Source organism: Balaenoptera musculus, chromosome 15 (genome assembly GCF_009873245.2).
Source record: "Balaenoptera musculus isolate JJ_BM4_2016_0621 chromosome 15, mBalMus1.pri.v3, whole genome shotgun sequence".
Taxonomy (NCBI): Eukaryota; Metazoa; Chordata; class Mammalia; order Artiodactyla; family Balaenopteridae; genus Balaenoptera; species Balaenoptera musculus.
The window spans coordinates 46,069,055-46,079,061 of NC_045799.1; positions in this window are offsets into that span (position 1 = coordinate 46,069,055).

Genomic DNA, 10,007 nt, shown 5'->3' on the forward strand with positions numbered 1-10,007 from the left:
AATATGAAAGGCAGGAAAACGTGCAGGTCCAGAATCATTTAGCCACAGGGTCTGGGAAAGAATCTAAGGATCTGAAACGGGAACTTGTCACAACTCACACTTCATCTTCGGAGCAGAGCAAGCCCAGAAGCCACGTTGTGGAAGCTTTGACACAATATCTTCTGAGAAATTGGGCAATTTTAAACTCTTCCTACTGTTAAGCTAGCTTGCATCCAACTGCTTAAACTCCTTTGTGGACTTTCTAATCAAGCGCCTGCAAGGGATTACTCTAATGTTCTGCGGTAATCCGTCATTCCGTGTAACAAAACATTTCATGATAAATCACTAAAAATATCCACTGCACCATGAAAAGCAGATCTCTGTTTGGTGATGCACGCACGGATGAAGGAGAGGTGGTTTGTGCTGGGCATCCCACCCTGCTGATCCCCAGCAAAGCTGTAACAGGTGCAGCCACCGCCATGACTGGCATGGCCGGCGGAGCCCTTGAATGCAAGATTCCAGCCTCCTCGGCCCCTCAAAAGTGGCTTTGGGTCATAGGGAGAGACAGCTTCTCTCCCTATGGAGAAAACAGATCAGATTTGCTTCTGGTACTATCTGAGTCCATTTGTAGTCTGTGCTTGTCCACCAGGCCCCGGACAGGGCGAACATCCCCTACTTGCTGTGGATTTGAAATAGGTAAATGGGAACCTAGGTGACTAGACTAAACCCAGCCTGGGCCCAGGGTCCCTCTGCAGTGAAGCCTGGAGGTAGAAACCTCGGAGCAAAGACCCAACAAAGGAGGAAGGGGGCTCACCCAGGACTCACCGGGAGGATCCTCGTCCCAGCAAAGGTTCCAATCTTTGTCCCTCGGGTGGGACAATGTGGGGACTGTGCCGTTTCCCACAGTGGTAGCCTCATCATGATCACACCCTGTATTGGCTGCCTCCCCATCCTTCCCCACTTCTCAAATCCCTGGGATGAGCTGCTTACACAGAAATGTTTTCCTCAGGGTCTGCCTCCTGGGGGACCAAGTCAGGACAGTCCCAGAGGCCCACAAACCCCTCTGAGCCCAACAGCACGTGGAAGGGAGTCCAGAATCTTACCAGAGAATTATGCCAGAAGCAGTGTTAGTGCTGTGAGGAGTTGACCGCGAACCATGGAGACAGAGCAGCAGGGCCAGTGGTAACACAGGGGCTGAATTCTGTAGAAACAATGCAGGCAGAGACTGATATTCCTTCTGTACGATGTGGGTATGAGAGTGAACCCAGACGAGCCCAGCCAAGCCTGGTTCATATCAGCAGGACTGTCTACTCCTGAGCAAGAACAAATGGTGGTTTTTAGACCTGGAAGGTTTGGGGTCATTTGTTATGCAGCAATAGTAACTGCTACATGATATTGAGGTGTAGTTGACAAATACAGTTGTATATATTTAAAGGGTACAATGTGATGATTTGATATACAAGGAAAAAATTGCTCCTGTTGTTACCAAGTAAGGAAGAAAATTGTAAGAGAGCGCCTCTGCCTCAAATGAGGTAGAGAGTGAAGTGAGAGATCACAGCTGGCCTGAAATTTTTAACTAGTGGCATAAAAGGGCTCCAAACACTTCCTCCCTTTAATGTGTTGTTGGTTGTGCTGGCAGAGGCTCAACTGTAGGTATCTTCTCTGTCATCCACCCCAAATATTTGTTCTGGGGGCTGGGGCTGTTTAGATAACTGTTACCCACTTTCAGGCAGAGGGTGAGAAGGTGTGTGTAGTAGCCAGGTGATGCTTCGCACTGCATGGTGTGACATATAAAGGCCCTAAAACCCTAGGGGTGAGATTCAACTGAGATGTTTCCATCTCACTGTAGTGAGAAAGAACCAAAGGCAGGTCTGGTAAGAGAAGCAGCTCCTAAAACACCAGGGGCTCCAGAATGAAACACATCAGCCTAGGAGCACCATCTGCCCTCCTCAGCTGTAACTTCTCAGTTCTCAAAATGCCTCCACAGGGTGTAAAAATGGGAGAAAATATTTGCAATACCTATATCCAAAGAGGACTTGTATTTAGAATGTATAAACAATTTTTTTTTAAATAAAATTATTTATTTTTGGCTGCGTTGGGTCTTCGCTGCTGCACGTGGGCTTTGTCTAGTTGCGGCTAGCGGGGCTACTCTTCATTGCGGTGCACAGGCTTCTCATTGCAGTGGCTTCTCTTGTTGCGGAGCACGGGCTCTAGGCATGCGGGCTCTAGAGTGTGGGCTCTAGAGTGCAGGCTCAGTAGATGTGGCGCACAGGCTTAGTTGCTCCGTGGCATGTGGGATCTTCCCGGACCAGGGCTCAAACCCATGTCCCCTGCATTGGCAGGCGGATTCTTAACTACTGCGCCACCAGGGAAGTCCAAGAATATATAAACAATTCTTGCAACTCCATATTAAGACAACTCAATTTTTTAACAAACAGGCAAAAGATTTGAACAGGTACTTTCACCAAAGAAGATTTTAAAATGGCAAATAAATTCATGCAAAGATGTTCCACATCGCTAATCATTAGGGAAATGCAAGTTAAAATCTTACTGAGATACCACTGCTAATCCACTAGAACAGCTAAAATTTAAAAGACTGACCATACCAAGTGTTGGCAAGAATGTGAAACAATTAGAACATTCTCACTCTGCTGATAGAAAGATAAAATGGTGCAGCCTCTTTGGAAAATAATTTGGCAGTTTCTTTTAAAAGTTATAATACTTCCCATATGAACTAGGTATTTCATCCCTGGAGAGAGGAAAGCACTTGTCCAGGTAAAGACGTGAACATGAATGATCATAGCAGCTTTAAGTGGAAAAACCACAAGCTGGACAAAGCCCAAATAATCCTCAACAGGTGACTGGATAAACAGATTGTAGTGCATCCATATAGTGGAATACTACTCAGCAATAAAAAGGAACAAACTACTGATACACACAACAGGGATGAATCTGACAATCACAGTGGTGAGTGAAAGAGGCCATATTGTATATAGTGTATATTCTGTTTCCACGTATATAAAATTCTAGGGGTTACAAAATTAATCTAAAGTGGCAGAAGGCAGATCAGTGTTACCTGGTGCTGGAAGGGTTGAGGGAGGGAAGGATTATAAGGACATAAAGGAACTTTTGAGAATGATGTCTACGTTTATTGCCATAATTGTGTTGTTTTCGTGGGCATACGCATGTGTCAGAACTCATCAAATTGTATGTGTTAAAAAAATATATATAGGAGAAATGTGAAGGCAGATAAAGGCATATGGCACCTGGCACATTTGGTGCTCCTGTTCTGGAAAAATTCATAAGCAAAGTGGAATGGGGTAAGGTCTTTGATCCACATTCTGCAGGGGGCCTGGTGACTTTCAGAGCCAACCTCTGTCCCCAGCAGACGAGGCACATGAAATCTGTGTGACTTATCCAAGGTCATTATTCGAGTCACAGCCAAGCCAGTGATTTGCTCTCCCAGATCCCAGCTGTGGACCTGCGCTCAGGTCACCCGGTCACCCGGCTTCTCAAGCCCTTCACAGCCGCCCGTTGTTTCTCTGGCGTTGTGTTTTCTCTCCGAGTGTTGGACCGAGAGCGTTTTTCTCTGAAGTTCAGAGTTTTTAAGGGCGCTCTTGGAAACCAGTCCCGGTCTTCAATGAAATGGTATTCCTCATTCCATTGTATCCCCAGGTCACAGATAAACAGCTCTTTAGTCCCCCTGAGTCGCTTTGATCACTGGTGCCTTTATCCCAGATCTGCACCCAGCCGGCCTCACCCCTCTGGACCCTGCATGGGCCCAGACTCCGTCAGGGTAATCTGTGGATCAGTGCGACATGTATATGCTGAGCCAGAGTCATAAATGCCTTCATTATCCGGACCACCCAGCTCATATTTTATCTTCAATATGAATGCCCTGGCCCACAATGGCCCTGTTGTTCTGCACCCTTAGGCTGCAGCCAGGCCCCGCCGTAATCTCCCCGTTCAGAAAGGACCCCCAGGGCTCAGGTTATCCTTTCTACTTTTGTGAGCACTTGCAAAAGCCTTTGGGAAACCGGTGCTGTTGACAGCAGTGTCTCATGCCACTCGTCTCCCCAGCTCCTCCCGGCCATTCAGGGGAGATTTCCAAGGGCCCCGAGCACCACACACAGAGTGGCCGCCCACCCGCCCGCGCCCACGTGCCAGGACCGCTCGGGCTCCACCCGATGCTGGATGCCGGGGAGGCCTCCCGGTCCCCTCTGCCAGGCTCCCGCCTCCCACTTTCTGCTTCTGCCATCTCTCTTGAAAGGAGCTTGGGCTCCGCACACAGAACAGAAATGCAGGAGGGCACGAGAAAGAAAAGCCACTGGCCAAACAAAATTCGTTTCATCTGCGTCCGTATACCCTGGAGGAGATGCCTGTCTGTGTGGACAAAACCCCCTCCTGTCTGCTTATTATTCCAGCGGTAAAAGTGACTCTTTGCTGCTTCCAAACTGTGGCTGGAAATCTTCAGTTTTAGGGGCTGAGAAAGATGCCCTTTTGCAGAATTGTCCGCTAGCATCTTGACTCTCCGCGTGGTCCATAGACCGCGGCATCAGCGTCACCAGGGAGCCTGCCAGAAACGCTGACTCTCAAGGCCCTTCCCAGTTTTGCTGAATCAGCATCTGTACTTTCATGAGATCCCAGGTGATCAGAGCCGATAAGATCTTCTCCCAAAACCACTGTTGAATATTCTAAAAAGAGAAAGTTAATCAGTCACCTTAATACCAAAAAATGAGGAGGAGGTGGTTGTTTTCCAGGCCTTTTGGGCAACTCCTAGCGATCAAAAATTCCCTGAGGGCTTCCCTGGTGGCGCAGTGGTTGAGAGTCTGCCTGCCAATGCAGGGGACACGGGTTCGAGCCCTGGTCTGGGAAGATCCCACATGCCACAGAGCAACTGGGCCCGTGAGCCACAACTACTGAGCCTGCGTGTCTGGAGCCTGTGCTCCGCCACAAGAGAGGCCACGACAGTGAGCAGCCCGGACACCGCGATGAAGAGTGGCCCCCGCTTGCCGCAACTAGAGAAAGCCCTCGCACAGAAACGAAGCCCCAACACAGCCAAAAATAAAAAAATAATAAAATTAATTTAAAAAAAAAAAAAAAGAATTCCCTGAAGGGTTGATTCCCCAGTGGCCCCGGTGGGTGGGAATGCTTCCGGAAAAAAATAAAGAACACAGCCCAGGGTGGGACACAAAGAGCGTATTTGGGGTGGGGCCTGGGGGCAAAGAGAAGGCCACGGGGGATGTAATCTCACCAGGGCCTTGCTCAAAAGCCACCCCAGGGTCACCAGCTCAAACAACTCCTGCAGACCACAGCTATTTTTACCAATCTTCAGAAACCTCAATCACATGCCACGAAAACATGTCTGTTTATGATGTTGCCCCTTTGGGGAGGTAGCGTTTGTTCCTTTTCTTTTTAGATCCCTTTTTCCATAACGCACACACCACGCACATATCCAAATAAACGTGTTCAACGTGGACTACGGGAAAAAGAGAAGGGGAAAAGTTGTCTCTGCCTAGCTAAATCACTCTCCAGGAAAAGTCAAGTTAACGCCGCTGCCCTGGGGTTTTCTTCGTCCTGCATCAGCTTGTTCCCTCTGGACCAGGGTTTCTCAACTGATGGGGATTTTGTTCCCCTGCAGACATTTGGCAACGTTTGGGGACGTTTTAGGTTGTCACAGCTAGAGAGACGAGATGCTACTGGCATCTGATGGGCAGAGGCCAGGGATGAGGCCAAACATCCCACAGTGCGAGGAACAGCCCCACGATAGGGAAGGGTCTGACCCACGGTGTCGAGTGCTTCTCGGAGAAAGCCTGCTCTTGGCCACTCCTGGTCCAACCACATCCATGGCCGCTTAATGTTTATCTCACCAAGAGTTGCTTCTTCCTGCTCTGCCCAGACAGAGCCATCTCTCTCCCTCCTTAGGGAAGACACAAGGGATTTAATAAGAATCTCAAATCACATTTATTAAATGCTGCATCTATTCCAGGCATTGCTCCGGGTGCTTTCCATGTTCTTTCCAGCAACTCATTTACTCTTTTCAACAAACTTGGGGGCTACTATTATCATTATATCATTATTATTATCATCCCCCCATCAACAGAGGAGGAAACTGAGGCCCAGAGAGGAACACTTTGCCTGAGGCCTCCCAGCTGGTTAGGGGCAGAGCCAGCATCTTCACACGAATGGATTGTCTCCAGAACCCATACTTTTAACCAGAGTACAATTTCAGGAAGTAAATACTTGCCAAGGAACTGAGGGTGATGGACAGAAAGCGTGCTGCACGCCAGCCTGGACTTCAGGAGACCCAGCCCTTCCTTCTCAGGAGACCCAGCCCTTCTCAGGAGACCCAGCCCACCCTTCCTTCTCAGGAGAACATGCTCTTTTATACACATTGATTTCCTCCTGGAGCCAGACTGATCATGGGAAATTGGAGGGAAAAGCGGCAGCGTTCATTACAGGAAACCCCAGAGGTGAGGAAGTTTACAATGTCTCTGGGAGAAGGCATCCCATTTCCCTGACATTTATTATGGAGTAGTGAGGGAGAGGAACAGAGTTGGGTCCTCAGGGCTTGTGGCTGCTGATGGAAAAGATGGGGAAGTCGACTGAAATCTGGCCACCTGGCTTGTAAAAGGAGAGGACAAGTGAGCCATGGTGATTCCGTTCTTAGGGTCTGAGGAACAAAATGCAGTGCTGGCTGATTTGACCTGAGGAGTTCCAGTCTTCCTAGGAGAAAAGCTTATTCACCCTCAAGGAAAAGGTTCAAGAGAAACAAAGGTTTTATTATGGAATCGTGATTTACAAAAGTACCAGCCCCTTTGAGTGTTTCACCAGCCATGTAGCTAAATGGGTCCTTCCTTACAGGTCTACCTGGCATCCTCAACCTCCCCAGCCCACATGGTAGCCAGGACAGTGCTGGGTGGTTCACAAAAGACAGTCAAAAACCAATGTGTAGTAAGTACAGCCATCCACCAGGTTTTATGGAGAGAAATTGAAGTTCCAATATTTAAGTTGTATTGAATCGTATAGCTTATTTCATTGGCACAGGCAGAATTTTTTTAGATGAGGCTTTCCTGTTAAGAATGTAAACCAACACAGTGACAATATCAACCAGGAATGAACAGATTCCCGAGTGCCAGTGCCACCCTCACTATTTTACATGCAAATCTCCTTTAAAACTCACAACAACCTTGCCACTCATGGATGAGGAAATTGAGGTTCAGAAAGGCACATTAACTTGCTGAAAGTCACACAGCTGGCCAGGGGCAGAGCTGCAACTCAAGCCTCGTTCTAATCACCAGGCTGTCTTGTGACCTCCTCTCAATTAAGCTGTCCTTAAGATGCTCATGCACAACTTGGGCACCCAGGGTCCAACGGCACCGAAGTTGCAGCTCCTTTCCTCTCGCAGTTTCTCAGAGTTGTTCAGCAGCATCCCCACATCGCTTTGCCACCAGTCTGGCCTGTGGAGCATGAATTGCCTTCCCAAGAAGGTAGGTTCTGCTTCCCCTCCAAGCAGCTCCTGAGTTGGTCAGGGGCTCTCAGAGGAGAAGAGAGATGTTTGTTCCCTTGGAATAAAGAAGACAACACAGACCGGGCTTCTTTGCCTTCGGGGAGAAGGGGTTTAAAACAAAAGTACCAGGAAGAAGATACTGATGGATGAAAGGGAAGAATTCGCCATGGTTACTTTGGTGCATCTTTCTTGGGATGCTTTGCTTCTCTCAGTCTGTTGAGCTGCCGTAACAAAATAGCAGAGACTGGGTGGCTTCTAAACAATAGAAACTTATTTCTCACAGCTCTGGAGGCTGGACATGTGAGATCAGGTGCCAGCAGGGCCAGATGACGGCCATCTTCAGGGTCTCTGACTTCTTGCTGTGTCCTCACATGGTTGAAGGGGGCAAGGGCACGAATCCTATTCATGAGGACCCCACCCTTATGACCTAGTCACCTCCAAGGCCCACCCCCTCATTGAGGGTTAGGCTTCAACATATGAATTTGGGGGAAACACATTCATACCACAGCAACATCTGTGTCTGTGGTTCTCAACTAGGGCATAAGGTTTTGGCAATGTCTGGGGACATTTGGGTCACAACTAAGGGGTGAGGGGTGGTGATATTGACATGTAGGTGGTAAGGCCAGGGAGGCTGCTAAACGTCCTACAACGCACAGGACAGCTGCCCACCACAAAGAATCACCTGGCCCCTGACAACAGTGCCCAAGTTGAGAAACTCTGCTCTGAGTGGTAAAACATGGGCTTTCCAAACCCAGGTCAAGGGTAGGATAGTTGGGCCAAAACTGCAACTTACCATTAGCTTTGAGAAACACACCCTTCACTCTTACCTGCCCCCATTTCTCTCTCTGTCAACAAATGAATGGGATTCAGAAATTTTCAGATTCTGCATTCCCCACCCCTGAATCTGGACACAAAAGAAAATGATTCCCAGGGCTCACATGCTCACAGGCCTGGCGTGCATGACAATCATCCATGAGGCTGTGACTCGTGTACTTTTCCTTATGGAAGTGGAGTGTGTAAAACAATCAGCCTGGCAAACTGGGGGGAAAAAAATGGAAACGGGGACATGCCAGAAAGATTTTTCACAGGGACCTTCTCACTCCAAGGTAGCTAAAGTGGAATGTATAATTTAAAAAAAGAAAAGTAAAGCTAGCAAGCATCCAATGAACAACAGAAGTCAGAGGTGCTATCTTTGCAGCCTGAGATGTTTGCAACTGGCTCTGCAAGTTTGGGAAAGAGCATCACTGTGCCAGCCCAGCCGGGAGCTCTGGGACCAGGGCTGCCCCTTCGAGGAGCCCCAGGCTGGAAGGAAGGGGCCAGGCCCTGTCCCTCCACCTTGCTCAGTCTTTGGCCATCAACCACCCACACTCCGGGCACCCAGCACCTCCTTTCCTAAAGGGGGAACTGAGCTGTGTCTCCCCAGAATCAGGGATTTGTGGGAAAGGGATTTCTGAGGAAGCATTCCCACCCCAGGATGAACCTGGGGTGGGATAGTGGTCCAGAGAAGGGAGGGAGGCTAAACCAGGTGAGACCTTGGGCAAGATCCCACTGAGAGACTTTGGGGAGGCCGTGGGGATGGCGGGGGAATGCGTGCGTGCACTGCAGATGCAGGACCGTCAGAGGTGGGCAGAGGCACCAGGAAAGCGGCTGTAACGAGAAAGATCAGGTTTCCAAGGGTGGGGTGGAATTACGGCTTTTTCATTTTCAATTTAATAATTATTTATTGAGCATGTAATATATCATAGTGCATTCCGCCCAGGTGCACGGGAGGTAGACATAGAATAGACACCAGAGGGAGTAAAGACATGGTCCCTTCTCTCAGGGAATTACATCTAGTAATAAAATATAATATAATATGTAATGTAACATAATATAATGTGATGAAATATAATGTAACATGTAATAGAAAATATAACATAATGTAATATGTAATATAATGTAATATATAATATATAATATAATGTAATGTGCAATATAAAATGTAATATAATATAATGTAATATAATATCATATAATGTAATGTGTAATATAATATAATGTAATATATAATATATGTAATATATAATATAATATAATGTAATATTTAATAAAATATAATGTAATATGTATTATAATATGATGTAATATAACAAAATAAAGAGCACTGACTTTGGAGTCATACGCATCAGGTTGAAGTCTGCTATTTTCTACCTACGCAAACTTAAGACACATTACTTGGCCTTTCTGAGACTATTTCTTCATTTGTAAAATGGGATAACATGAGTTCCTCCCTCAGAAGTCGGTGTTGAGTATTACATGAAACCATGCACGTGAGGTGCCCTGCACAGGATCTGGCATCAGGAAAGCACTCAGTAACTAATCCCGGCTATTGTTGTTGCTGTGGTTAAGAAGAGAGACAAGATATTTGTCACGATCCTTATAAGGCAAAGAGATTTTCCATATAAGGCAAAAATTTTATTTGTCAACCTTCTTCTAGTTACTTCTAGAATTTTGAGGGGAAAAAATTCCTAATACATGA